Genomic DNA, 24,407 nt, shown 5'->3' on the forward strand with positions numbered 1-24,407 from the left:
ACCTTTTCAATGGCTGTCTTAACCTTGATTTGTCCGAAGAATGTACTTGTAAAGTCACACCCCACACGCGCTAATTACCGGGTGCAGAGCTGAAAAAACTAATCAACTTGATTGATTTATCTGACAGAACTGCACAAGTTGACATTTCGAGAAGGCGACTCTTTAACGCCCACAACTACAACTACAAAGACAACCACAAAAGCACTTGACTGCACACAAATTATCATTTGAATTATATGCAAAATAAATGCATTTGATTGCCAAGCCAACCCGCCAACCAGCCAACCAGCCAGCCAGAGAGCCAAGCCAGTCAGTCAGCCAGCCATCCAGTCAGTCAGTCAGCCAGTTGTATCTGATGTAGCTGTTACGGTATCCGCTGGATACAATCGCCTCGCACTGCGAGTGCTAACCACCATGATTTGCATTTAGTTGCTGCCATTTCAGATTTGGCTGTTTGCTTCTTGGCCCCTCTGCCATTTGTCTGCCAGCGACGTAAATCATTTTGGTTTTGGCTTTGCCTTTGACTTCAAATCCAGAAAGCATATTCAAATTTAGATTCAACTATAAGTTCAGTGTGTGTCTGAGGTAGCCGAGCAAATGTTTAACCGCCCGCTGAGCCAACACACACCAGATATCGAATATTTTACCCCTGGGATGTCAGGGGCCTGCCAGGCGAAAGGCTCACTGTCACAAAAGTGACACCCAGAATCATAGAATTAAGTTATCTGAAATTAAATAAATAACAGTTTATATTTAATTTCTAAAAATATTTAATCTGAAAAATAAGAGAAATATGTTATCTATTTTTTTTTGAATTTTTTCTTACCATTAATCGGTGGCAGCTGCTACCGCTCCTTGTGGGCCATAACGGCGCCACAACATCAGCCTGGCCAGTACATAAACTGCCAAAGTCTGAGCTGATTAGCATCTCAAGAGCTTCTGCTGGCTTCTGCAGCCTTTGATTGACAGTTTGCATACAAAAAGCCAAGACAAGCAAACAAAACTCGCACATAAATCGCCGCGAATGGCTGTGGCAAGCTTTCGGATGCATCTGCAGGACCCACCGTCTGACGGACGACTAACTGAATGGCTCTGAGGTTTATATGAGCGGATTGGATTGACATTTTTATGGCCGGGCCTGAAGTGTTGACGTTTGCTTCGCCTAATGATCAGTGATCTTGATTAGCCGACTGGTTTATGAGCTGTTCGAACAGCGAGAGGTTAAGCCGATAACTTTCGCCTAATGAACCTGAGAAATACAATCGTATGACGCAAGGATATTGGATTATAAAATCCGGCAGACCATAGACTGCTGGCTTGAAAGCCACTTTCAACAATCACTTTGATTGATGCCAGCGGGCGAACAGACAACCTCCCACCCACCGCATGTCAGGCAATTTCTCACTTAGCAAAGAATTAATTAAACCACCAAGAGCCACAATATCTGGCGGAAAAAATCGCCAACTAAAAATTAATTAAAGCAACTAAATTAAAATGTATCAAGTCGGTTACACGCCCATACATCCACAAATGTGTCCCGCCCACTGGGCAGGGGCCAGCAGAAACGTGCAAAGAAATTTTGATGGAATTTTGTGGCCAAGAGATCTCACTGAGCTTAATGAAATAATTTCTTATAAAGAAAGAAGATTTTTTTTATATAAAATATAACTGAAAGACAAAGGTGTCTCTGGACCAGTTTTATGGCCAATTTGTCCAGTTTCCTTTAACCATTTTTTTGTGCCATTTTTTATGGTGAGGAAGTTCTGCCCACATCGGGCCAGAAACTGGAACTGGAACTCTGAAACTGGACGGGATGATGGATGTGCCCCGAGTGGAGCGAGACAGATAAGCTTAGATACTCGTTCGGGAAAAGGGGTAACTGGCACATATACTAACTAAAAACGTAATTAATTCATATGCATTGAACTTTAATCAAGCGCCAGGCTGTACAAAAGTGAAGGCCTGACCATGGCGACGACGACTTCGGCGCCAGGCCAGTCCAGTCAGTCCAGCTTCAGATACAGATAGGGGGGAATACAGATACAGATACAGAGTAAGATACGGATACAGATACAGATACAAGCGCTGAGCTCACCTGCTGCGCGTTTTAGATACTTGTGCTATTAGTGTAAACGTGCAGTTTTATGTTATGGCAAATTGCCGTTGACAGGGCCAGAATGCCAGAGAATGCCATAACTCTCGGCTTGGTTTTTGAGTGTGCATGAACCTGCAGATACAATCCAATCTGCAATCTGCGAGATACATTCTATAATTGTTTATTTTTTTATTTATTTTTTTGGTTTTTTCGGTGCCCGCTCTCTGATGCAATCTGCATCTAGTAGATACGTTGCACAATCCAAACAGCTGCATCCGCGTACGTCCGCCAATGTTGCATGTATGTATCTTTCAGCTCGCACATCTCTCAAAATCGTAGACATTTTCATTACGTGGTCATTAACCGTTGCCGCTATTACTATTATGCTGCATTTTATTGCTTTATAAGCGCATTTTAATTTTTGCCTTTCGCCGGGCCACAAAATTTATGTAGCTCAGCTTTGGATCCCATCCACCAGATACCAGATACCCAGACACCATATCCCATCCCATATCCCCAGATCCAGCAGCAGCGGTGCTGCGGCGCATCTGCGGCCACAAAAGCGAGGCAAATGCTCGTAAAAAATGCACAGCACATACGGACCGATGATGACCAACTGTCAGCAACAACAACAACAACTAAAATGCAACAAAATCAACAACAACAACATCATATCATGTGCCATGTCCGTTGTCAACGCCGTCGACGTCGATGTGTCTTGTGTGTCTGTCTGCATCTTGGCCACGTCAAGTGTCTTTTGTGAAAGGCAACCAAATTACGAGCACACACATAGCCACAGTATATGATGCAGAGAGAGAAAAAAGGGGTAACCTGAAAAAAGAATAATAATTATAATTAAAAGGAATATAATATGAAGGTTAATGATTAAAGATTAGTAAGATTGCCTCAAGTCTAAGTCACTTTGTAAGTATAGTAATTCTTTTCTCTCTGTGTAGTGATCAGTGAAGTGCCACGTATGCCGATTTGTTGAATTGAAAGGCTGGCTTTTGGTTGCACTTGCCACAGTTGTTGTTGTTGCAATTATTAGCAAGTCTGACAATTTAGTGCGGCTCGCCTTTGACGCTGATTGATTGCGTCTGTAACTAATCTGTACATTTATTGAGTTATCTGCCTGGCATTTATAATTTGGCTTTCTTCCCTGTCTGTCTCCTGTCCCTGCCCCTGCCACCAATTAAAAGCAAACGGTTCTTGCAACGCAATTAAACAGCCTCAAACCGGACAGTTGCAAGTGGAGATGAAATCGACAGAATCAGTTGGCCAAATCGACCGAATCGGCCAAATCGCTTCCTCATGGGCAGCGCAAAGGCAGGCGCCCATTAAAATACCCAGCTAGCAGACAGCAGCCCGGTGCTGGAGGAACATAAATATTCGCACTGATTTCGAGGACCAGTTTTGGCGGTGAGAAACATGTTGTGGCAGCATTCGGACACCGAACATGGCCACGCAGCACGCAGCTTATCAATCGTGCCACTGCATTCAGGTCCTACAAGTTTCCTATTAATTTGTGCGAGTTGCAAGTGATGCCATGCCTCCTGCCCCGTTTCTGGCCCCATCTGCTTTGCATTTCAGCAGCTGCCTTGTTCAGCTGTCAGCCTGTCCAGAAGAAAGCACTGAAAGAAAAGACTAGGCCTAGGTTATGGCCCAGTCTCCTCTAAAAACCAGGCCTAAAGCAATTTACTTCAAGTGGAGCTAGCCCGACTCCTTCTGGTGGCTGGACGCGTGGTTATTAATGAAGTCAATCAGCAATTTTGACAGAAATTTATCTATAAGCGTCGCCATTCCGCCATGCCACATGTTGCACGGTCCCCTCGGTCTCTCAGCTAATTTTGTGTGGCACCCAAAACATGTTTGCCGCTGCCACTAACTGTAGTTGCTTATCTTTATTTATTTAATTTTTGTTTAATGTTAATTTGGAACCAGTTTAATTACCAACGCTGGCTGCCTTTTTTCCCCATTTCAATTAATGTTTTTAAAACAGGTGGCTACTTAAATAATAAATTCATATTTTATTATATTAGTATGTCTTCTTCCAGCTAGAGAAGGAATTAATTCCGACTACCATCTCTCGCGGTTTGTATCTCAAGATTTGTATCTCAACCTGCAGCAACTACTAACGGTTCTCTTAACTACCGCCATTTGTTTGCTCGCACCACCTAATGAGCCAAATCAATTTACAGTTCAGCTTTTTGCTTGTTGGCCAAATTAATTCTGATATCTCGGGAGGAAGTTGTTTGGCCAACGAATCGAGTTTGAATAATTAATGGTGTGACTCGCTTACAAAGTTGCCGCGCCAATAAACACAAAAAGTATATAGATTGGTGGTATCTGCCGGTAATTGATGGCAAAATGGATTCAAATGGAGCGCTCTGATAAGTGTGATGGGTCAATAAAGCAATTAAGACATTTCGGGTGTCCGGCTAATGTTGTTTATGAGGGAGATATGGGAGTTATGGGATTATATTAGTAAAGAAATCTTTACTTTAAGCCTACATCTGTCTGCCTCATGACCTTGACTCTTTCCACTTGCCGCTAATTTCCACTGCACTCCTAAAAGTTTTCAACTTCTTTTCTTTTCCATTTTAATTTCACTTTTCACGGTAAATTTTCTTTGCATTTTCTTTTCATTTATTTTTTTTTTCCGAGCTGCCAAGGGAGTCAGGGTCGGGTCCTGGCAAACTTTTTAATGTCGCGCGGCTGTTGCAGCTAATTTAGCCAGAAGAGGAGGAGGAGGAGGAGCAGGAGGCCGCCAGTGGGCGGGAAACTTGGCGCTCAGACTTTCCGTGGCAGTGTCTTTGGTTTCATTTTCGCGCTCCTTGAGGTTTTCTCTCTTTCCTCTCGGCTCTTCGTTCATTTCCCTTTGCAATGAAATTAAAAACAGCAAGGAGTCGTCCTTGCACACACACACACTCGCATAAAATACTCACCCACACCAGGGCAGCACACACATAGATACTCACGGAGGGATGCCGGCAAAGTTTTCCGGAGACCGAGAACCTAAATGAAAATGAGTAAAGTTCGCACCCACTGCGAATTTTCCTCTCTTGTTGATTATGCACTTCGTTGCCATTTTCCATCGTCATCATCGTCGTCTGAGTTTTGCTTATTAACCCACTTCTGGCTGCTCCCGGCCCGTCCCAGTCTTTCTTTCTTATTTTTTGTCCTGGCCCACAGCTGCCGGCTGTTGGCGGATCCCCACTTGCTCCTCCTCCTCCTTGGTGTTGTGGCGTCTCTAGCTATTGGGCTTGTGTGCGGGTGGGGACGAGGGAGCTTTCTTCTTTTTTTTTTGTGTCCTTGTTTTAATTTTAATTTTTGTTTGGTTCGCTCTTCTTTTCTTCGTGTCCTGGCCTTTTTGGTGACGTCGTCGTTGGTGGGGAATCCCCTGTCTGGTGTCGTCATCGTTTTGTGCCTGTGCTGCCTGGTGCCTGCCTTTGTTTCTAGGTCAAGAACAAATTTTTCTTTTTCCACTGGCTGCCCGAGATTTGTTGCCTTGCCCCCATCCAGTAGGCAGTAGGAAATTGACATTGAAATGTTAATTGACTGGGGAAATAAAAGTGAGAGATATAAAGAGTATATCAAGTTCTTGGAACTAGGATTGGACTTATATTTATGGAAATATTAATACATGATCTATAATAGTTTTAATTTAGAGCTATTAAAGTTCTCAACTAACTTGAAAATTGTAACTAAACAGGTCCCTAGTTTGTATAAAAAATCTATATCTACAATCCTATGCTTAGCAGTCTCGAATATCTCTTAAATGTAGATACTTTTCGCTTAAGTTCTTCAGCCCCTGGCCCCTGTAACTCTGCCCTCTGTTCTGGCTGCTATTCTGCGGATGCTCAACTGTCATGCAAATGACATCACGCACTATAGTCATCAATTTTGCCGAGCATCAGCAGAATGGCAGAAAGCTGAAAGCAAATCCCCAAGCCAAAAAAGAGGAAAACCGGAGAAAGCTCGAGCCAGGGAATAGTAGAGGGATGTGTCGTGTGTTTGAGTTTGAAATATTTGCAATTGCGAATCCTGTCGTATTTGTCACAGGACACATACACAAACAAAAGTATATATATATATATTCCTTGTATATATTCTAAATATATATATTGAGCTAAGGGTAAGGCAGTCAGAACATTATTATGATGGAATCCTATTTGTTACAAAGCGTGCTGCCTCAGTGCCAATGACAGACCGTCAGGATGTCTAAGGATGAGTCCCAGGATACGGCTCTTCATCCTTCCCATCCTCTGGAGTGCGCGACATTTTGCCGCAGAGTAAATTATGCTAATGTCAAAATAATGCATATTCGATGATGTGGGTGTGCCCTCATCCTCATCCTTGTCCTCCTCCTCGTCCTGGTTGTCCTGGTGCAGAAAACTTTATCGCCCTGCCGTGTATTTGAAATATCTTGTACATACTCTGGATTGATTTTTTGCGGTGTGTGTATGGGGCGAGAAATGGAAAAATCTTTATAAATCACATTTATGTTCAGCTTCAAGTGCCAAAACTAATGATGGAAATAAATTCACGAGAGCGCAGGACCAGAACAAGGACAATGCTGACTGCCAGAACCAGTCGCAGCCAGAAATTCTCTACACAGTGCAAAAAAAAAAAGTACAAGAATGGAAAGTGGGTGGCTGAATGGGTGGCAAATGGTTAGGAAAATTGGGAAGTGGTGGGCATGGGGCGTCCTTTTGGGGATAGCGAGGCAACGCACTCAACTGTGCGCCCGTCTCGTCGCCTCGCGCAATTTTTGGCTGCTTTTGACGCCGGGCCAATATGCAGTAAATCTGCCAGAATGTGCCTCTAGATTTGGCATCGCCCAAGCATCAGTCCAATGTACCAGGGACCATCCTCAGTTATTCCCCTCCTCACAGCTCGCGGCTCCTTCCTTTACTTTTCCTTTGAAATGGGTTACATATTTTATGCTTAATATTTTGCATTTTATTCAGGAAGAGCCAAACTGTTAACTGTACTTGAGCTTGACTTGGCCGGGCTCGTAACGTTTGCTTTGTGGAGAAATTGAAAATGCTTTCCTTTACACAGCACAATTGTTGGTTATAGTTTCCTTTCTTGGCCATAAGAATGCGGAAAATTGTTTGCGCAGAGCTTTCATGGCTAAATATGAAAACAGAGCTGAGATTTGGGAGCTGAGGTTATTGTCCTCGAATGGAATTCCAAAGTCTCTGGATTGCAGGATTATTATTATTTTACTTATATCATTTTCAAGACAGTTGTATATCTGTAAGCTTTAAGGCAAATATATTGTTAACTTTTTATTAGTTGGCATTAGAAAATCAATAAGATTTCGCACTCACTATGAAAGTGATCAACCCCCAAACCTCCCAACCGGCAGTGTGCAACAACCCTAACAACTTGAGCTTCATTTGCATATTTTGTGCCAACTCGCTTCGCTTAAATCGCGGAATCCTCCCTTCAGCCTTCCTCCCTTCCGACTGAATGCAAAAAATTGCAAAATTGCAGAATGTAAAAATTGTAAAATGTCGAATGAGAACGAGAATGCGTTTGTTGCAAAACTAATAAAGGCAAAAAGGGAAAGCCAAAGTGGGGGAATCTCTGGTTGCAGAAATTTATGCAAATTTACTTTTCGCCTAACACTCCGACCTGACTCGATGCTTGTTATTGATTTGCAAAAAAAAAAAAAATAGAAACTTGTTCGTTGCTAATTTGCATAATCTGCCCCGTCTGTCTCGTTAAAGGATTTAACCAAAAAGGAGAAACCTTTCACTCTCTCTCCAATAGGCTAGCTAGGTAACAGCATCATCCTATGGCCAAAATTGATTTGCCAACAATGCATTGTTGACTTTGACAGTCCTGTCCTGGCTGTCTGCCTGTCTGTCTATTTATTTGCCAGTCTACCAGTCTGCGAGTGTGCGAGTGTGTATCTGTGTTTAGTCAAGCAAATATTTTGCCAATGAGTGGCCTGACAGCGACGAAAAACCAAGTGAAAATATTTGAAAATTGGTTTTGTCGGCGGCGCACCTGACAAAGGCAAATATTCAACGAGCTCAAGGATGAAAATGTCGAGTGCGAAGTCGAATTGAAAATGCTCTTCGATGGAAAACTCTTTCCTAAAAATTTCCCATAAAAGGAAGGAACTTCAACATCCACTGAACAAAACTGCATGTGCGTCTGGCTATAATTCAATTCTCGTCAAAGCCCGCGACAGTTGGACAGAGAAATGGATGGCGCCGGAGTTACAGGGACAGGATGAAGGTATCCTTGATGATGGAGTGGGGTCTAGGGGGGATGAGCTTGTCGTCCTGTCAGTTATTTTCAACATTTTGATATGTATTTTGCTCTGTAGTAGTTTCTTTTTCTCTTCGCAGTACTCCGTTTTTGCTAAAAAGGATTACGCTAACACAAAGCAGAGAGCAAGGAAGAATCTACAAAAGGATATGGTAGTGGGGATGGGGGCCCGGGAGGCAGCCGCAGATAAAATATTTGGTTTATTTCGCCGGCGCTGTCTCTCATTTTTTTCCACCGATTTTGTATCTTTTTTTTCGCACATGCCAATATGGAAACATGAAGCACTTAACCACCCTCAGACTTCGGGTGTGTGTGTGTCGCCTTTTTCTATATTTCTTTATTTATTTTTTGCTTTGTTCACCCCCAACCAGGACTCGTGTTTGTATTTGTATTGGTACAGCAACCATCAAACATTCCCAAAGAAGAAAACGCTCCGAATGCGAGCATGTGTGGTAGAGTGTGTGCGAAAGTCAAAAGAAAATGGCAGTTGCCTGTCTGACGAGCAGAGCATGTGTGTATGTGTGTGGGAAGGAGGGTGTGTGCTTTTCTCAATTTCCCATTTAGTTTCGGCGGGTGGAAAGCGTTTTAGATTTGAACTATGGGTGCGCGATGTCATAAATGGCCAACGCTGTTTCGGGGTCTTATCTAAAGCGATTTTGCATCGCGATTGATGGCGTTGGCAGAATCGCAAAAAAAACGTATCAGACAAAGCCGAGCATAATAATATCGATTTGTGGGTGGTTTCAGGTTTTTATTTAGGGTGAGGCTATGTGATAAAAAATATCATGTGGAAATTATAAAAACGTTATAAGGTTTAGGTCTTTTAAATCTCTTTTCACTAAAGAAAGTATAATAGGCGTATACGTAATATACGTAGTACAGCTCTTGGGGAACAGCATCTTTGAACGGAAAATAAATTCTACAAAAATGATTCAATAATCTCTGATTGTAGTACCCACCTCTGTTTGTACCCCCAAGCAATTTCTTGTTAGTGTTTCCGAACTAAGATCATAATTGGCAAAGTAGACAACCCCAGCAGTTCGCCCCTTCAATCCCAGTCCACACCCTTCACAAATCCCGCATCGATCCAACAACTAAGCGACAAGCACTCAAGCCATATCTCGGAAAAGTCCGCTGTCAGAGGAAATCAATTCGGTAATTGACAGCGGAGTTGCCCGCGGAACATGATTTGCAAATAATGCACTTGAATTTGCATAAAAAATTTGCACAACCAACAAAAAACTCCAACGAAATTGCAAAAATTTATGCAAATTAGCTGCCAGTGTGTGTGTGTGTTGTGATCGATGTATTGCAATTAAATCCTGGCCAGCTGCAACAGACCCTCAAAAAATAAAAAAACGAGGCCCTCAGGTAAGGACCAAAAAAAGCTCATTTGCATAAAAAAAGAGGCACAAAAAAAAATAAATAGGATACGCGAGATCATAGAAAGTGAAAGGGGTTGTATCCTCGCAGACTCATTAACATAAAAAATAAAAAAGTAAAAAAAAGGAAGCGAATTCTGATGCTGTCCAACAGCTGCTTTCGTCCTGATTTCCAGCCAAGTTCAATGCCCGTTTGTCTCACTAACCCAAATTAAAATTATGTTAATGAACGGCGGCGAGGAGATGCCGGGAAGCGAAGCAAAATCACGGCCAAGGACAACGAGTCCTGCGCTTCTCATTTGAGTAATGAGCAGAGCCAGGGCAGAGCCTTTGGCAGAGGCAGCGGCTGTGGCAGAGGCAGAGGCAGAGCCCGTTGGCAGAGAGGTCCTTGCTGTTTTTGCTCCTGTTACTCCTCATTAATTTTGCCGTCGCATTTTTTGCATATTTTCCGCAGCGTCCTCATTTCCGCAAACAAATTTCTCCTCTTGTTTAATTTTTCGTCCTGTCTCTCTCTTCGCTCTCTCCGTGTTTCAGTTTTCATTTTGTACCCCGCTCATTTAGTGACGTCACAGCCAGGCAAAAGGACATTTGAGAGTGTGAGAGATATTTGGGAGAGCGGAAGGACGAGACTCTCGGCGAGAGCCTCTCTGTTGTGAGTGTCCTGGCATAATTAAGATTTTAATTTATGCAATTATTTTGCCGGCTGTCTGGAGTTCTGGTGGCCTTGTTTTGGTTTTTTCGTCCTGATTCCGCAGGATGTGAAGTTATTTTGGCGCGTTGGCTCGTTGGGTGCGGTTGTCGGATTTTATTGCGTTGCTGATCGAAAAGCGATCGGCATTTATTTTTTGTTAAATTTATTTCTAATTTGGACTTAAGAACAGATACAATAAATTTTGAAAGTTGATTTTAAAATCAAATATAATTGAAGTGTAAAAGAACTAAAGTGCTGTGATCACAAAAGTTACCGAACATTTTGGAACGAAAATATAAGAAAACTTTATTGAAAAACACACACATCTTAAATATTTAAACTTTAAAATATTTATTACAATTTATTAAACTGTCACTGTGGATACCATTGAGTTCAACACATAAAATTTTGCTTTGAGTCTTGTAAATTTTTTTTATAAGAAAGTTATAAATTACTTTAAGAACGAAATTCTAGGTTCTACAATTTTATGTGTGAAACTTTTCACTAATTTTTCTTTCTTAAATTACAACCATAACAATTGGAGAATCAAGTTTTAAAATGAAATGAAGATTTGATTAGGCTTTTATTTATTACTTTTTATTTTCGAAAATATTAAATCGTTTAAAAGGAATCTATCATAAAATTTCAAAAATAAATATTGTTTTCTATTAAATTGTCTTCAACTTCCAAAACTGTTTTTGCAACATCGCAAGTTTGTCAAAATTTGAAAATAATTTCCAAAAACTCAAAAATGCAAAAAGGAATATAATTATTTTTTTTTATTGAATTGTATTGAATTTCTTAAACATTTTTTTTGTAACATCGCATAGCTTGTCAAAATTTTCAAAAACTTAGAAAATTATAATAAAAAGTCACTTTGAAAAACCGAAAAACCGAAGTTCGAAAAAACACACTTTTAGTAAACACTTTTTAAACTAAAACACTTACCTAAAACACAGTTTTAGTAAAGATCTAGATCTTAAAAATTGCTAAACTCTATTACTAGTCTATTTATTTTTTTTAAATTGTTTTTCAATTATGTGGTGGATAATTTCCGGCCTAAATACAATCTTATGGTCCAAATAGACTTTGTGTCACAATGTGTTTAATCCACTTAGTTTCTGAATCTGAGAATTGGATAAGTTCTACGGAACACAACCGCACCGAGACGCGTCGCGTTAAGGAATGATTCCGGCGGTGACTCCAATAAGATACTTTGGCTGTTGGTCCTTCTCGAGTTCGAGACTGTGACTTCGCCTTTCTTATCACACGCACACGAATTGGAGTAGCCGGAGAAAGGACTCCGGAGGAGAAGAACGTCCTGGGGAGAGTTCTTAGCCGAAGACCGAAGAACGAAGAAGACTTGCCGGGCGCAAGGCCCAGAAGCTACTGCCCACAGAAGTTCTGGCTGGCATTTGTTTTTGTGGTCCGTTCGCACACACCCTCACAATGGCACACAGCTCGCACACAGATACAGAAACGGATACGGGTAGACGTACTGCTGGATGGCCGAATGCCACCCCCAAAAGCGTTTTTGAGGGAAACGTCAAGTGCGGCGTCGGCAGCGCTGCCCCTGAAGTTCAAGAACTGCGCCGGCGCACTTGCTTTCTTCTCTCTCGGCCGGAGAGCAGGCCCTCCCTTTCACACCTTCGCTTGCTGTCTCTTTCACTTACTACCCTCAGGTGTTGGACCTTTCTCCTTTCCTAAAAAAAAAAGTCGCAAAAAAAAAGAAGAGCAGACATTGCAGTGAAAGAAATTGTTTCTGAGGAAAGTGCGTGAGAAACTTGGATACAGTGAGAGAAAATTTATGAGATTTTAGGAGATATTAGGACATCTTATAGGACTTGTTTTTTGGCCATTTGTTGAGCCTGCCCTAAAAAGTACGAGTGCGACCTTATCAGGCCTTCGCCAGCCGCGTATTTTGTCAAATTCAAAGGCAAACACATCGCGGGTAGCTAGCTAGGAGAGAGTTTTTGGGGAAAAGCGGGAAAATGTTGCCGGGAAATGGGGCGGGAGGTGGGGTGGATGGGTAGCCTGCTAAACTGAGCAGCGACTGAAGTAGAAATGCTTATACGCTGGGGATTTGAGCTTTACAAGCGTAACAAAATATGTAAAAAGAAATAAAGAAAAGCCCCGGTACGAGAGGCCCTCATGCTGCTGCTCAGTACAACCCCCCAAAATCCCAACCCCCCGTACATATCCGCATTAGATAGCTCCCGTTGTATCTGTATCTGGGCGTGCAGGTTGGCGTATCTATGAAGTTCCTTCCGTTCCATTCCGTCCCCGGTTCGCGGCAAGTGTTCGCCTCCTAATGAATGATAGATGGATTATGATTTTGTTTGTCGTAAATTGAATTTCGTTTATTCAGCCTCTCCATATCCAAATATTTAAACTTAAAGCCCAGCACGGTGCCCGGTACCCGGTTCTCTGTTCGATCGCTTGAAGCTGTCAACTTTTGCGATTCGGAACATTCGATGCATTCATTTGGCAGCGGAAATCAAGTTAACGAAGTAAAAATGTAAAATGCAGCAGCAACATGCCAACAGCATTCGCCAACAAGGAAATGTCCTCGGGTTTTACGGGCGGAGGATGTTGAGAAGGGGTTGGATCTCAGAGTGGGTGGACTGCTTTCCGATAAAAAAATATACATATATATGTACTGCGGGGGAAGACTCGTAAGCCTGAATCGATAATGGAGGCTTTTATGCAGAACCAATAACAAACAAACCAATCGAACAGCCCAGCCAAAGAGTTGAATGCTTTAAGAAGTGATTGGTTCAAGGATAATGGTTACTTCTGGTCCGAAATTGTCTCTCCCAATAATATATGATTTGAAGTGAATTGAATAATTCAATCATTTTTCTTCCCTGAAAGCCACAGAATTTGTAGAATGCGTGAATTAAAAATATTGAAATTCACATCTCCTGAATGAAAGCCTTTTGCAGCTCGGAGGAAAAGCCTGTTTCATTTTAACCTAATCCAAATTGCATTCCTGGGCAAATATTTTGCCAGCTTCTCTTGGCTGGCTCTTCAATTTTCTGTACATTTTTATAGATTTTATGTTAGTTGTATATTTGCCAGGATTTTTTTGTTGTTCTTGTATTATCCTTCTTGTATTTTTTTTATGAGCCACAAGCTGTAAGTAGCAGTACTCGAGATATTGTTGTTGCCTGGCTGCATGCAACATATTTTCATGGATCAGCTGCAACTTCAATTCAAAGGGATGCCAGTAGCGGAGAGAGGAAGGGGAGTCAGGAGCAGCCAGGACATGGAAACGGAGGGGCGGAACATGGATAGGGGAGGGGCTGGCTGGCTGGCTGTGATTTTCTCGAGCCATGCCTGTCAGGCTCGGCTGCCATGCTTATTGCCAAAGCTTTTGTTATGCCATCTCGCACAAACACACATCCAACTAGGGTACTTCCATAGCCACTATGCTATATAAAACTTGAAATCTTCCCGGATATATATTTGTAAATGTATGTGTGTGTGATGGCTATAGTTACCGACTTTTATAAGCAGCAAATTTTTATTTCCCTCCTCCCTGCCGTATGCTCACCATTCGCATGCGTCATAACTCAATAACCAGCTCGAGTCGGCACTGGGGGTTGAGGCAGGGGGTTGGCAAAACTGTAAGCTAACTGTAATCCTAATGAAACTACAACCCACACACACACACACATGCTCACATTGTGGGAGTAGCTTTCCTCTGAATTTGCATGCAACAATTTGGCAAAAAAAAATATGAGGAAATAAAAATAAAGTCCGCCTGTAGGGAGTGGGATAAGTTTTTCAGCAATCCTTGTCGCTCCTCGTCATCCTCAACTCGTCTGTCCGTAGTGGAATTTATTATAAGATCCCTTTCTTCATATATGAATGCGAGAAACTTGTAGTTTGTTTGTTGGCTGCTGCTCCATGAACATTTTCAAGAACATCAAAAAGGCATTTCAAGTTATTTTTTATTATAATTCCCCTAGTTAGCTGACATATGTGTGTGGGTTAGTACAGCTCAAGTCAACAAAGCAGGGACTATATACTATATATATGGATATAATATTTGAAGCCATTGAGTTGGCAATTATTTATGAAATATTGACTATGATCCCTACTGACCTTTGATATTATTTTGACCCTAAGTGTCTGGTTATGCCACTTTTGGAATTTCATAAAACCAAATTCCTCCTGAGCAGCGACTAATGACCATCCCAGAAAGCTAATCAGGCTGGCATGGATAGCTTTTTGGGGGTTAGCCTCCACTCCTCCGCTTTGCCTTCTATTTCAGGCTCTCTCTGGAATCATTAATCTGCCACACTCGCTCAGACATCAGCCGTCAGTGGCAGGCATCTCCAGATGCCCCTTCCCAAAAAAGGAACATTAATTTCCTCTGCTGCGCTGTGCTGCTTAGGTGACATTATTCTATATAGAAGCTAGGCGATCGACTCGACAGATAGCTTTACCTGATTCGGTTGATGCACACCGGACCAAAAACCCACAACGCTCCCCAAAAATGGCAGCAAATGATTTTTGCGAAAAAGAAAAAGGAAAAGCATTTTGGTCCCTTTGAGGCACTCACTTTCTGCATTACGCATACGCCGCGTGTGGCAGCGATGGCCTGTTTGATGTTTCCAACTCAACTGTCAGCCGTACGTGGGCTTATATGTGTATTTATATATTTATGTATTTATGCCATACTATATGTGGGCTAATGTGTGTGTTAAGTGAGTGTGTGCGTGCTCGTGTTGCTTTATGATGACATGCCAAACATTTATGCAAAATGCTAATTTAAATCCAAGTCTCGAGCGGAGGAAGTTGTTCAAGTTGCGGGCACAGTGGTTGGGGCTCAGTTTGTTAAAAATAAAGATTAAAAAAAATTAGGGATTATTGTATAAAATTAAAAAAACAATAAACCTACTAGACAACTAAAAGAAACAAGGTGCCTTGAGTCACTTCTTTCAGAAATTCCTCAAAAAAGTCTAGCATGGTATAACCCTTTTATATCTTTAATATATTATTTAATATCTTAAAAGTCCTAAATATCCTACCACTGTGCCTCTGTCTTTAGCGTAAACGCCTCTTCATCAGCATAACTCTTCAGGCATGACATTCCAGCCCCTGTACTTGGCATCGAGTTTCAAGTTCTGTTCCGTTCTGTTCTAGTAATGTCGGTTCTCTTGAGATACCCAAGGAATGGATAACCGAATGACCAGGTGAACGAAATAGCCACACCTTCAGTGCATTTTGGCCATCTTCGTTCCAGTTCCATTGACATGAAATATGAAAATGAAGCGAACGACGTGGCGACCAAAATGGCTGCGACAGGAAATTACAGAAGAGATCTCAATCCGTATCTCGAATGGGATATCTATGGGATATCTGGCGGGTAACTGGTGCAAATCTTGGGGGGAAATTAGCTGCGAAAATGCTTAATGAAATGCCTGGACGAAAATGGAAATTAAAATGCGAGCAGTAGTTGTTGCTATTGCTAATGTTTATTGTAATTTGGTTAAGTATTTGTGGAATATGAATTGCGAGCATTTGCATAAATGAAATGTGTATGTAAATGTCGGGGTACGTAATGCCAATCAATCACCCCAAAAAAGGAGCTCCTCCCACACACACATAGACGCAAATACACCAATACACCCATGCTCTCACACACACACGCATACAAAACCAATAAACTAAATTCGCAAGAAGCGCAAAAAAAAAGTACGAAGGCGAAAAACTCCAACAGAAATCGTCAACAGCGTACATGATGTTGAACGGAAAGTAGCAGGGGAGGGTCCTCTTTGTGTGGCAGTGTGTATGTGTGTGCCTTCCAACCCTTATCCTTGGCAGGATATTACATGCTTCAACAATGTTGTAGCATTCCCAATAACAACAACTCTGCTCAGAGCATTCCTGCCGAAAATGAAATTCTGTTTTGCATTTTATGTCGACATCTCCTGAACCCAAAATGTGAAAAAAAGGACGAACCAGCTAAAGAATAAAGCAGTAGAAGGAGCTTGAGGAGAATCAGGAGCTGGAGCGGCAACAAGGACACACAACACACACAAAAAAATGAAATCTAAACAAAATGCGTTCGAGCGTGTGTGTTCAATTACAATGTGTGTGATTGCTTGGCTCGCTAGGCAGCAGAAGGGGGGGTCCGCCGGGGGGTGTGGTCGGGGCAGCAGGACCTCCCACATACACATACACCAATACACACTCGCTTTAGCATAAAAATTTACAATGCGAAATAAGCAAGCGAAACGAACACAAAACGCTTTTTATTTTACTTTTTTTTTCCCCGGCTGCTGGTTTTCAGGACCGCGCCGCGGCAGGACCTTTAGGACCATGAACAGGGCATCCTTATGCAAATAACATCAGCCAGCGTCCTCGACAGTGGCACATAAAAATAAAATAATAACAATACAATATTTTTTGATGACAGCCGCGCCGCCCCAGAAAACGCAGCTCACAACGAACACAATGAGGGCGAATCCCCTCGATTCGCTTTTCTATATCCACCTCCTGCTCCCATATCCTGCTTTATTTTCCCGTGTCTCAGAAGACCGATTTCGGTTCAAGGTTTTGGCCATCAAAGAAAGGTTTAATCGATGGCTCAGCCCATGAAATGTTCATTTCTTTAGCCAGCCTGTTTTTTAGTGCAAATTGTTAAGATTTGTTGGTCCTTCGAGATCATGAATCATGATGGGGCTGTCATCAATTTTTGTTTTACTTTTTATGCTCTCCGAAGTTATGGGCCGGAATAATATGAGATCTTATTGCAATGGGGTTCGTGCATTATATATCATTTATTTTATCAGTTGACAAAATAAATAAACTTGTTAGAGAACAGTGATGCTTTCTTTCAAATGCTACCGGGAATTATGTCAGTTTCGGTTTCAATGTTCATCAATCGTTGGGAATGGAATAATTAAAAATTCTAAGAATTCCTTAAAAATACATTGCCTCATCCATCCTGCCCCAGCCTGCATGCAACAATATAAATAATTATTTTTGCATACAGAATGTAAAGCAAACAACACGACACGATAAGCACAAGGATGCACGGGAATGCGATGCGAGGAGAATAAGAAGCGAAATCACATTTGAATAACAATCATCATGCGAGTTATTTCAATTGACTAGAGGGGCGGACCCAGGACCAGCCTTGGCAGGAGATATTGAAAATATGAAAAAGACACGAGAGCGGCGAAAAAAAAACACTGGCGAAATCACAAAGAATTCATAATAAGCGTCATTGTCGATGGGAGCGAGCGGGAAATGAATATAAAAATCAAAGTACAGAGCTCCGAGTCGTCCCTATATTGTTTGACAAAGGTGAACGGGGTAAGGATGAGGTGGGTGCTGGTGCTGTGGCATCTAACGGGTTGGGGGTGCACGAGGATGCCACTAAAGGCACACACGTATAGGAATGTAAAATTGAATGTGTCGTACAGGATGCGTGTTTATTTTGTATGCGTTGTCTACAGAGAGAGATTTTTTAAGAGCCATTTTTATGCCAATTTTAAATCACTAAAAAAGCTAGAAATTTTATAAATTCTAAAGAATGCTTTAATCTCAAACACTTTAATTTTTCTTGATATATTTGTGTTGGTATATTTTTTTAACTTCCATCTTCCATGTGTGCTTTGCCATCCTTGTAAAAGGATGTAGCTGCCAGATGCCTGCGTTGGTTGCATGAATTTTGAATGACAATTGCCAGGCAGTGGCAGCAGCAATAGCGGCAGCAGAAACCAATCTCAGACTTCAGTCATTGTTCGCTTATTGAAATTTCAGTCAAAAGGAAAACGGAACGCGCCACTTGAGCAGCAGGATGTGCCAGGACCCATCGACAAGGACATGCCGGTGCTGTTGTGATGTGCCCGGTGACAAATTGTGGCAGCCATCCAAGCAGCAAGCAAGTGGCATTTCATTTTCATAGCCACCAGTTGCTGCTCGCCTCGCTCATAATTGATTTCATTAAATGGCAGAGCCAGCAACAAGTGGCCAAAAAGGAAAAACCACCCAGCACAGACCCCACCCACCCCACCGCACTTTCTTTCCAAGCTAAAGTAAAAACAAATTAAGCTCTCGCCGGCAACGACGAGGACGATGTCGGCGAAATAATTGGGGGAATTCCCACAAAACGCCCCAGACAAGAAGCCGAGGAGGAAGAAAAAGAAAAGCCAGACACTTTGACATAATTTCCCGGCAGCAGACGTCGCCACCCGCACAAGGACACAAGGACACGACCATAACCAACCCCAACAAAGTTTTAATTAATTGCGCCCAAAAAACACACACACACCACCCACTCCAGCAGCCGGGGAAAGCCCAAAAAACATGCGGCAAGTGGGCCAGACGGGGAATGCAAAATGAAAATGAGTCAAGCTGGGAAAAGTTGTGTTCATTTTCACGTACACAAATTTCTCTTGGGTTTCCTGACTTTTCCTAAAAGACACAAGCCGCAGGATGCTCGAGGTGGCTGGGGGAGGCAGGAGCCACACAATGTGGCTTAATTTCATTATGTTGCCCAAGATGTTGCTACTCGGGTCTTATTGTTGCCATAAAGCCACTGTTGCTCCTCTTCCCAGTTGCTTTTGTTTCTGTGGCACAAGTTTCAGTTTCATGTCGAAATGATTCTCGAAATGTTGTTGCACCTCAGGATTACCTTGAGGTAACTATTTGTTGGGGCTAAGGTTGTAGTTTACAAATTCATTTAAAAATATTTCCTTTTTTTAGGATACTAACGCTTCGATTTGGAAGCCATCAAAAGAACTTAATCAGGATTTATTCAGACTCGAAACTTTCTAAGCCCAAGTGACTGTCAACCGAACTCTGAACTTTTTCCACTTTCACTTTTGCGCTGGAAAAAAAAAGTTGCCAGAAAAAGTAAAACTCTCTTGAGAAAGACTTTTGCCGGCCAACTTCCCTCCAACTGGGGCTATGTAAAATTATCGCATGCAAAGCATAAAATCCTCAATCAAATTCATGATGCGTGAAGACAAAAGACAAAAGCGTTTCGAATTCGATCCCAGGTAGCCAAGGAAACGATATGCGGGCCTAGATTTTATATGCAGATGAGATACCAGATATGAAGCGATGCGTACCCATCCCATATCAGCAATTTGAGCATGAAATGTGTATTGAAAACTTTGGCATAAAAGTCTAATTAAGTGCAGCCGAAAAAGTAGAAACCAACCGCAAACACTCCACTCCGAGTTCAATGTTTGTGCGTGGCGAGCAGAGGAAAGTCAGGTATTCCCCGAATGTTTATTGCGTGTTCTGTCTGCCGTGTGTGTTGTTTTTTCTTCCTACCCCTATTGTCAATAAAAAATAGAGTATAGGATGCTCTTGAAACCCTTTTCCCTAACCCCATTGTCTGTCGTGGCATCCGAAGGCGATTTATTGCCGATTTGCCAGCCCCTCCGCGGAAACCGGCACTGGAAAAGTGTTTTCTGGCCAGGGCATTTATCTGATCAGCTCAGTGGGTCTTAGGGGGTGCGGTTACCCCTTTGTGATCCTCTGGCATTATTATAAATTTGCCTTTTAATTTACGTTACGCCGATTTCAAACAATGCCAATCTATGAATATTCATAATGCCGAATCACAACCGAACTGACAATCGCATGTTAATGGGCTGGCATATGTTAGAGGATATGCGGCCACCCCATCCCATCGGATCAAAGGGATAGTGCTCTTCTATCTGCTATCTCCCCGGCAATTGCATAAAAATTGTTGATTTATGCCCTGCGACTTGGATTTTCTGCCAATGCCAATATTTTATTATGTCGTGTAGCATTTAACAGCACATTTACATGCTGTTTTATAGTTTATAGTACTTCGAAAGAAGAAAGGGGTGCCGTCATTGAATTGCCATGAAATTTCAAGTACTGTCGATGTCACCAAGTGCTTGGGAGACTCTCTGGTTTGGGTTTCAAAAGGGTTCAAAAATAAACAAAACAATAAAACGGAAGTCAATCGAACAATAAAGACTTTTGGGCACAAGAGTATCTTAAGTTGTTAATTGTGTTGCTCATTGAGGTCCTCCTTCTGCAATATCCCTTCACCTAACTACCTCCTGAAGCTTAATGGGAAACTTTAAAAAAATTACCAACCTTAAGCCGCCAAACAAAACTCAGACGCCAGCTCATCAATCAAATGACAGAAAGCATTCGGCGAATTTGTCAGTTTATAAGCCGAATAAAATAAGGCCTCTGCCTGGCCAAAATCCCATCCAGAACGCCTTCCCAAAAAACACAAAACAAAAAAGCGGAATGGCATAAAAAATGAGAAGACGGCGGACAGATTGATGTGGGCCTTACGTGACCAGTTCTCTAAAGGGGTTTGATCTCTCGATCTGGCTTCGAATACCTCGTGCTGGGTAATTTATGCGCCGTCGCAAACGCCTCGGCCAGGAGGGCCAGGAGGCGTCTCCGCGTGTCTACCTGGGATATTATAAAACACAGGAGTCCCTGGCACATCCCTGGCAACCCCTCGCAGCCAGGGCCCTGTCGATCCGCGCTGAATAAATTAGAATTTATAGGCGATTTGCATGACTGAGACGGCAGAAAACCCTTCACATCTGTTTGGCAACCTCGGGATATATCACTCAACCGGATTCAGTTTGTGCGTGAAGCTCGAGCGTGTTGGTTGCTAGATCGAGATACCTACACTGCCCAAAAACGATCCAAAGAAAGGAACTTAAAGTGACTAAAACTCGTACCTTCTTAATGAACTAATCAACATTTTTCCTCTAGTGCATAATCCGCCCTGAAAATGACACTGGCCGGCACGCATGCGTGACTTCTTTACGGTCAAGTGCCAGTCGAAAAGCTAGAAAATAAAAAAAGGGTCCAAGTTCCTGTACAAGTTGCAGATGCAGCAGCAGCAGCAGCTCCTCCACTGGTGGCCACTTCACATGAGCTGCTTCTTGAAGCCGAAGTTAATAATATGAAAGAAATCACTTGGCAGCTTTGGTGCATTGTTAAAAGTTTTTAAGCCGCGCCTCAAACATACAAAAAAAAAGGAAAAAAGGGGAGAAGCCGCCTCATATGTGGCAAACAAAGTTATTTGTGGTTGCGCTTTTGTGGCGGCCCCTTTTGTAACGCCCAGGACCCCGGCCGGAGCCCCCCTTCTGACGGCGGGCGAAAGGTAGTTCTCATCGGGCGCCAGCAAACTTTTCTGTTTGCGAAACTTTTTTTTTCTCAGCGCTTTTCCTGCATTTTTACTGAATTTCTTTGTTGGAAAATACGCAGCAGCAGCAGCAGTAGCAGTAGCAGCCGCTGCGTAAAACTTTTCACTTTGACTCGACTTTATTGTATTTCTAATACTTTGCCTTTCAGCCAAGTTAGTGGCTTCTGCTACTTTGGCGGCAGCATGTGAACAATGTAAGCGGCCAACGGTTGCCAAACTGTAAGCGTCCATAAAAATGTTTGGTCTGCGGCTACTTGAGGAGATCCAGCCCCGAATCGAGGGGCCGGGATGAGCATATATAAGTGTGTATATATATGGGTGGTTCACTGGAGTTCAAGTTGGGGAGTAGTCGTCAGCTCACACACTCTTTCGCACACAGATTGCAGACAATTGAAAATTTTACATTTTATGACGCTGCGCAATTTGTGGCCCAAACCGAAGCCGAAGCCAAGACTTTGGCAAATTCTTGAGCGTTAAAAAATATTGTCAGAAAAGGGGCTAGTTGGAAGGAGGACAGGGGGAGGCGTTTTCCACCTAGCTGGGGAGCATGACAGGCAAGTTTCAGCTCGAGCTAGGTAAAAATGATAGTTGTATGGTTATTGAACTGGAATTTGTTAACACTTTTGGAATATGCCGGGTTGGAACATAAACTTAGAGAAGTGGGAAAGCGGAAGTGGTATAAGATATTCGTATATTTGGGTATTGTTTATGCCGGTTTATAGAAGCTCTGTCTAAAAGTTTCACAGGTATTCCTCTTAAGAATTTGAGATATATAGACTGCTCAATGGCTTTTCTTGGTTTTTCCATGAATTTGTTTAAGGCTTTCGAAGGATCCCCCAAATAAGGAAGGCCTTGGGGCACTTCCTGTACTTCCCATTCATTCTTTAAAACTTTCTCAGGATCTAAAATATATAGACTTAAAAACCAAAAATAAAAATCACGCCTTCTTCAATAAGATAGCTTTCATTCTCTGCAAAAGTATTGCATACGCTGTCCATATTTTTTCCATAAAAAATTTAAGGACACTACTGCTTTATTTTCAGAGTTTCAGAAAAAAAAATCAACTGCAATATCGTTCGTAGCCATTCCCGTCTCCCATCCCGAATTGACATCCTCCGTGTGCGGTAAACTTACCTTATTTATATGTACACATATCAAGCAATTGGATTTGGAAAGCAAATTGGACAGACAAAGCCGGCGACACATGCTGGAGATTTTGTGGGGCTGCGAGTATTCCTGTGTGGCACAAAGCTCGTTTGAAAGCCTTTGTCGCAAAGCCCATTAAACACGGGCCATGACCAATTTGCCAGGACCTCAAAACTGAAACAGAAACAGTAACCGAACACTAATACGTATACGCAGTCGATACAGAAATAGAAAAGATATATATGTTTTGGGGAGAAGACTGTAAGGGGGGACTGTACTCTGAGTCCTGGATCGACTCTGCCAAATGAAATGTGATGAATTGTATGTAATTTGGTCGGGCGACATTTTCATGGGTAAATTTCGTACTTCCCCACTTCTTCACCACTTCAACTCACTTTTCCAGCTTTTCCGGCAAAATGGCAAACTGTCAGTTTGGAGTTCTTCTTTCGGTCTGAGCTCCTGAAACTGTGCGGCACTCACATCTCATTAATTTGTGATTGATACGCTGACTCTGAGCTCTCATCTCGCCAAACCACCCATCCATCCTCCTCCTTTTTGGCAGTGTGTTTGTGCGTAAAGCGTCACAAATGAAATTGAAGTGTGTTTGTGATCCCATTACAAATAAGTAAAGGGAGCTTCTTTTTGGATGGATATCGGCGGGTGGCGGCAGTAGCAGCAGCACATTTGATGGATTTGCATGCGCTGTGACACAAGTCACTAAAATATCTTATTACACAGTCACACACCAGCACACACACATGTGTGTGTGAGTGTGTGGCTCTGCCTTTGGCAGCCATTTTTTATTTGGAACCCATATAGGCCGCATAAACAAACAGGACCTGCCATTGGACTTAACTGAGCCGCAGCTAAGCAGAGTGCAAAATGAAAAAGATGTTGTTTAATATTTATTAAATACAAATTTAATATTTTAAAATTATAAAAGGTTTAAAGAATAAATTGTAAAGATCAAGCTCTGCTCTTTATAATAAAAATCCTCTGAAAGTAGTCAGAACTATACAACCCTTGAAATTAAACCCTTAACTTTGCCTCCTAATTAATAATTCTCTATCTTAATATTTTTAAGAATTTACCCTATTTTTAGTCCATTTGTTTCTCAGTGTATTGGCCTCTCGTTTCTGGCTTGACGAAATTGTCTTCCATTTATTTTTCAACTTCGATTTTTGCCCGTCGCGCTTTGCGTATTTTCCAAAATGTTTTCTTTTTTTCGCTTTTTTGCAAATTGACACCCTCACACGCTCGTACACACACACACTCGTCAGTGGAGGAAAAGCTTGTTAGTATCGTTGTTGTTGTTGTTGTTGTTATGTCTATCTGGCTGTCAAGCTGCGGCTGCCGCTGGTTTTTCAGCGTTTTCCGCCGCTGTCGCTCCGACTGACTCCTTCAGCAGCTTCATCAATGCCGGAAGCGTGAAAATCTACAACAGAAAGAAAGGGAAAAGTTCACAAATGGAAAATTACGGGTGCACACGTGCACACACACACACACACACACGTATGATTCAGCCACCCCCTGACCTGACCCCTGGCACAATAGCAACAACAACAAATACTACCCACCCCCCCACAGCCAACAATTCGGTCTCGTTTGTCATTTCAGGTTGTT

At 42.2% G+C, this 24,407-nt stretch overlaps 1 long non-coding RNA gene across 2 annotated transcripts; it reads right to left on the reverse strand.

Moving 5' to 3' along the window:
• Positions 1-5,453: 5,453 nt before the first annotated feature.
• On the reverse strand, positions 5,454-24,033 carry LOC26513948. Of its 2 annotated transcripts, none has more exons than XR_001408911.3 (2): positions 22,773-24,033; positions 5,454-5,653 (listed from the first exon to the last, which is right to left on the reverse strand). It is a non-coding gene; the product is annotated as an uncharacterized LOC26513948 (long non-coding RNA). The 2 variants fall into 2 exon arrangements; XR_006507001.1 differs by having other exon boundaries at positions 5,454-6,532.
• Between the last annotated feature and the right edge of the window lie 374 nt (positions 24,034-24,407).

The sequence above is a fragment of the Drosophila ananassae genome, chromosome 2R (assembly GCF_017639315.1).
Source record: "Drosophila ananassae strain 14024-0371.13 chromosome 2R, ASM1763931v2, whole genome shotgun sequence".
Classification (NCBI taxonomy): domain Eukaryota; kingdom Metazoa; phylum Arthropoda; class Insecta; order Diptera; family Drosophilidae; genus Drosophila; species Drosophila ananassae.